The sequence below is a fragment of the Ipomoea nil genome, unplaced genomic scaffold, assembly GCF_001879475.1.
Source record: "Ipomoea nil cultivar Tokyo-kokei standard unplaced genomic scaffold, Asagao_1.1 scaffold3213, whole genome shotgun sequence".
NCBI lineage: Eukaryota > Viridiplantae > Streptophyta > Magnoliopsida > Solanales > Convolvulaceae > Ipomoea > Ipomoea nil.
In genome coordinates this window covers 456934-463336 of record NW_017619641.1, presented here as the reverse complement: position 1 = coordinate 463336, position 6403 = coordinate 456934, and positions in this window count along the sequence as shown.

The following is a 6403-nucleotide window of genomic DNA, read 5'->3' as shown; positions in this document are numbered from 1 at the left end:
GATGTAAGAACAATTTTGTCCGATAAAAAAATAATAGTATAATATTTATAAAGTAATATATAATTATACACCCCAACCTTCCGCTTTGGGTTGCGATGAAAAGACCTTCATGGTTTTGAACCACTGCGCCAAAACCCGCGCTGTCTCCAAAGAGGGCAGCATCCACATTACACTTCACCCAAGCTTGTGGCGAAGGAGACCAAAGTGTGGTGGATGACGTTGTTGACGACGTATTCCCATGTGGCTTACGTACATATTTCCAGAGATTCTGTAGCGCTTGAACCTGGTTGATCAAGGACTCTGATGACTTCACCTCTTCTCTCCACACTTTATCATTTCGAGCATTCCATAATACCCAGAAAATAGCTGCTAGACGTACCGCCTGATCCATATTGGCAGTTCCCAGCGTCGCATCCATGAATCCCTGTAAACTCCTCCCGCTTAGAACATCATCATCCTCCCAAACCTGATTCGTGGCAGCACATCCGCATAGTAGATGCTCCATCATTTCCGTCGGAAAGTCTCATAATGGACATCCTCCTCCAACTCACACTCGTAATAGCTTTAGGGTTTCCTTAACAGGTAGAATACCCCAGGGACATCTCCATAGTAGATTTTTCACCTTGGGTGGCACTGGAAGACCCCATAATCTTCTCCACGCAGTGAACCCACCAACAGAGCCATCAGTTGCGACGGGATCAGTAAGCAGTTGATATCCATGTCGAACCGTGTACACACCACCAGTATCGCCCAGCCACCTCCAGGAGTCAGGAAGAAGTGTTAACAGAGGTGTGGCCATGATTCTGGGCACATCACTGGTAGGGAATACCCCGACCGACATGCCTTTCGTTTTCTTTCTTATCTGTTTTGCAGGTTGCAGGGCGGTATTTCTTTAGAAGACACCGGTCGGTCCCCGACCGAGAATTGCCCGACCGGCAGTATCAACCACCGAGCGATAGCCCTTATGTGAGAGTGCTAGTGGAAAACACGTGGCCACGCTAGATGTTGACAGATAGGGCACTTGAGGGCTTGACAAGTGGATGATACGTGGGAAGCATGCCGACCGGCCGGACTCGTGTCTCCGGCTCCGCGGCTATAAATACCCACCAGCATAACTCTGTAGGGGACTTTTGGACGATCGATAGGTTGTACCCAGAGACTCCCGACCGCATCCAGTCGGTACTCGGTGCAACCAAGTAGATTGTACTTAGGGCCCTAGCGTGATTAATAAAGTTCTTTAACTTGCTTTAATTGATCTCGCACTCATCGTTAATTACCGCCCACGTGGAATTAACACTATCATTTGGCGCCGTCTGTGGGGACCAGTGCACAAAAGCTACGTCGACCGAGCACAGGTACCTTCTTCATCAGCACGATGTTTCCATTCATGAATAACCTCAACGACTACGACCAGGCGGACGCAGTTAGCGACAACCAAGGTCAAAATGTTGATCTCAACTTAAACCTCTCTCCACCGCATCCACCGGCTCATCAGCCCGCTCAGCACCAAGTGCATTATGTTCAACCTGCGTACCCAATGGCAGGTCAATCGGGATTTCCACCACCCGGCCACCAAATACCATATCCCGGTCAGTATCCGTATCCGGCACCTCCACAGCCTTATGGATATTGGCCCGGTCAGCCGATGTTTTATCCGTCTCCAGCCAGTTATCCACCATACACGCCTGCGTACACGGTTCCAGCCGCCGCCCCTCCAGTACACCCGACTGCTCATACAGAGCCGGAGCCTCAGCCCACATCCCGGGCTAGACGCTCGGCTCGTTCGCGGTTGGGGTCGGGGGGTGCTGATGCGATGGAGGCACCACGGCAGGATCCGCAAGTAGCAGCGGAGTTTTCCGGCCGAGCTGAAGATCCCGAGCAGGTCGAACGGGAACGGGAAGTAGCTTTTGACCGTTTGCGACCAGCAATGCGTCAACGCTTGAGACCGGGTTCGAGCCGGCCAGCAAAAGACGTGTCAATGCAAGATGTTAGTCAGGAGGCATCATCTGGGCATAGCGGGTCGAGATCTCATCGACGGCGACGTGCTCGGGAAGCAAGTCAGGCACAGACGGCTCGGGAAGTAAACCAAGCCCAGATGGCTGAGCTCAACGAGACCCGAGGATTGCTCCATAACCTCCAGGCAGAGTTCGCTCAATTTAGGAACTTGCATCCCGTTAGGTCCCCGGTTGATCAATTGACTTTGTTGAGAACACCTTTCACGGCGAAAATAATGGCTCAGCCTTACCCGCTCGACTTGAAGGTTCCCGGGGAGAAAACTTATGATGGCCGCACGGACCCTGATGTCCATGTTAATGATTTCTATGGCAACATGATTTTCAAGGGAGTATCGGACGCTGTGATGTGCCGAGCTTTTTACTCCACACTCACCGGTCGGGCAGCGGAATGGTTCCGAACCTTGTAGCCGGGGTCGATTGCTGACTTCAGAACCTTGTTAATTCAGTTCGTGAGGAAGTTTGTTACCTCCAGGGTGGTCAAGAAATCTTATATGTACCTGGAGAAGGCCAAGCAGAAGGAAGGCGAGAGCTTGACTGATTTTCTGGTCAAATGGAAGGCCGCAGTGCTGGAGGTAGAGCCTATGGACGATCCCACGGCCGTTCATATGCTCCACATAGCCCTTCGCGCCGGTTATCTTTATCAAGATTTCATCTTACATCCCTCGACCACATATGAAGAGGCCCTCCGAAGGGTCACAGATTATGCTAATGCCGGGGAGGCCAATGCTGTAAAGCGCTCGCAAGAGATCGGGACGTCGTCTCGTAAACCGGCCGGCCGGGCGGATCACCGATCGGGAGATGATCATCCCCGATCCCGTACCAGGCCTGGTGAGTTTACAGCGCTCAACCGATCTGCAGCGGAAGCAATGCAATATGCTCAGTCCTGTAGCTTGATTAAACTCCCACCTCCCGGGCAAGATGGACCCGACAGGACCAAACACTGTGCATATCATCGTTGTGCTGGTCATGATACCGAGGAGTGTACCCACCTACGTCAATTGTTGGAAGACTTGCTCAATCATGGCAAGTTGGATAAGTGCGTGGGCAAAAGAGAAGAACCGAAGAAGACCACCGATCGGAGGGACTACCGACGTTCTCATCACCGGTCCGATCGTTCCGACCGCGACGAACGTTCCGATCGGTCAGGATCCCAAAGAAGAGATGATCGAAGGGATCCCGATCCCCCAACGAGCAGCAGACCCACGGGCAAGCTAACCATCCACGTTATTTTTGGTGGTTTGGAGGACGCTTCCCGACCAAGGGAAAATTGTTCGATTGTAGTGGTAGATTCCCGAGACACCGGGAAAAGACAAAAGATGGAGCCTATAACCTTTACCCTGGAGGATCAACCGAGCAGTGGAGATCACGGCATGGAGGCGCTCGTGATCACCATCGACGTCAATGGCACGGACGTCCAGAGGGTAATGGTAGATACTGGGAGTAGTGTGAACGTCCTTTATTTGGACGTGTTCGAGAAGTTGAAGCTAGACAAGCGTGAACTGACTCCGGTCGGTGTCCCCTTGTCAGGATTTACCGGGGCCCTCATTTACCCCGAAGGAAAAATTACCCTCCCAGTGGAGATCGGTGCACCCCCGAAGTCAATCAAAACGGAGTTGGAATTTGTTGTGGTCAACCTTCATTGTGTCCACAATATCATTCTTGGCCGCCCTGCCATCATGAAGATTGGTGGGATAATCTCAATGCCGCGCATCTTTGCATGAAGTTTCCCACCCCGAATGGAGTCGGCGTGGTCCGAGGCGACATCCAATCCTCCCGGAAATGCTATACCCGAGCGGTCAACAGACGTGACTCTGGTACATCTTCTCGGGTAAACACGATCGTGAAAGAGGTTAGTTCTGATCGGAAGGAGCAGCCCGAGCCTTCCAAGGAGATTGAAGAGGTTCCCTTGTCCGAGGATCAGCCGGACAAGAAGATAAAAATTGGTCGGGCACTTACCCCCGAGCTCAGAGCAGGAGTTTTGGCGGTCCTTCGGGAATACGCTGACATATTCGCTTGGGGGCCCGAAGATATGCCGGGGATCGACCGGACGGTCATCTCTCACAAGTTAGCTGTGGATCCGGCAGCAAAGCCGGTCGTGCAGAAGACCAGGCACCTTTCTTCCGATCGCCGCGAGTTTGTTCGCGAAGAAGTCAAGAAGATGGCGGCGATTGAGCATATCCGACCAGTTGTTTATCCTGAATGGGTAGCTAACATTGTCCTAGTTCCCAAGCCACCAGCATGGAGGATGTGCATCGATTTCACGGACCTGAATAAGGCTTGTCCTCTCGACCCGTATCCATTACCGAGCATTCACCAGATGGTCGATGAGACGGCTGGAGCAGAGTTGATGAGTTTCATGGATGCATTTAAAGGATATCACCAGATAATGATGCACCATGAAGATGAAAGTAAGACGGCCTTCGTTACCCCGGACGGGTTGTACTGTTACCGAGTGATGCCGTTCGGCCTCCGCAACGCGGGAGCGACTTACCAAAGAATGGTCAATATGCTTTTTGCCGATCTCCTGGGCCGAACGATGGAGGCTTACATCGATGATATGCTGGTCAAAAGTCAGGACCGGTCAGATCACACTCGGGACCTCCGGGACTGTTTTCAGATCATGAGGAAGTACCAATTGCAGCTGAATCCAACAAAATGCACATTTGCGGTTCAGACGGGAAAATTCATTGGTTATATGATGACCAAGAGAGGAATTGAGCCTAACCCGGCCAAGGTCAAAGCGATACTGGATATGCAACCACCGTCTACCGTTCGAGAGGTCCAGCAGTTGACCAGTCGGCTGGCAGCGCTTAGCCGTTTTCTCTCCAAGTTAGCCGAGCGTGCTTTACCTTTCTTTAAGGTACTGAGCAAAGTGAACGGTTTCGTCTGGGACGAAGAGTGCCGAGCGGCCTTTAATGAGTTGAAGGAGTACTTAATGTCACCAATTGTGCTCTCGAAGCCCGAGCTCGGAGAAGATCTAGACGTATACCTCGCCGTGTCCGATCGTGCAGTAAGCGCAGTTTTGTGCCGAACCGATCCGGAAGGGATTCAGCGACCGGTGTACTATGTAAGCCACGCGCTACATGGTCCCGAGCTCCGATATTCCCGGCTTGAGAAGGTCGTCTATGCCTTTTATATAGCTGCGAAGAAATTAGCTCCTTATTTCCAAGGCCGAGTAGTTCGCGTGTTGACTGACCAGCCGATCGGTCCCGTCCTTCGCACCGGTTCGTCATCCGGCCGCCTAGTCAAGTGGGCGTTGATGCTGACCCAGTATGCCATCGAATACCGACCAAGACCAGCGATCAAAGGCCAAACACTGGCAGATTTTTTGGTTGAATGCACCGCTCGGGATACCCGACCCCCGGAGGTCGCTGATCCTGAAGCCGAGTGGTGGACGTTGGCTACTGATGGGTCGAGCAGCAAAAAGGGTGCAGGAGGAGGCGTAGTCGTCACGAGTCTGGAAAGATTCAAGGTTTACTTTGCCCTGGTGTATCAGTTCCATCCAACCAATAATGAGGCCGAGTATGAAGCCTTTGTTAACGGCTTGCAATGTGCTCGGGACCTGGGGGCTGGATATCTAAGGGCTCAGACAGACTCCGCGCTCGTGGTCGGGCAAGTCCTTGGTGATTACGAAGTCAATGGCGAGCGTCTACAACAATACCGGGACTTAGCCATGGAGAAGCTTGCTCTGTTTCGCGGGTATACCATTCATCATATTCCCCGACTGGACAACGCAGATGCTGATATCTTGTCTAAGTTGGCTCAGGATGCCCCGGAGCATATGTCAAGGATAGCACGGATATTGGTGATCCCAAGACATAGCATACACCGGTTACCGGTTAACCCCATTCAACCGGGAGAGGACGATTGGATCACTGATCTGAAGGAATTTCTTGAGCACGGTCGGCTCCCAGACGACCCCCAGCGTGCTCGAAAGGCTAAACTTAGAGCCCCGAGGTTCCAAGTTTTGGAAGGACGTCTCTACAGACGATCGTACGGAGGCCCTCTCATGCGTTGCTTAACTGCATTTGAGGCCGGTCTTGTCATGAAGGAGTTGCACTCCGGCATCTGTTCGTCACACCAAGGAGGCCGGTCATTAGCTCGTCGGATTATGGTGATCGGGTATTACTTGCCCTCCATCCAGCTTGATTGCGAAAAGCTTGCTCGGGATTGCGAGACGTGCCAATTATTTGCCCGAATGCCCGGACGACCGGCCACTTTCTACCAGCCAGTCACGACCGCGATTCCCTTCGCTAGGTGGAGGGTAGATATATTGGGGCCCTGTCCTCAATTGGCCGGGCGAAGAAAGTTTGTCATTGTTGCTATCGATTATTTTTCAAAATGGATCGAGGCCGAGCCATTAGCAACGATCACATCACAACAATGTG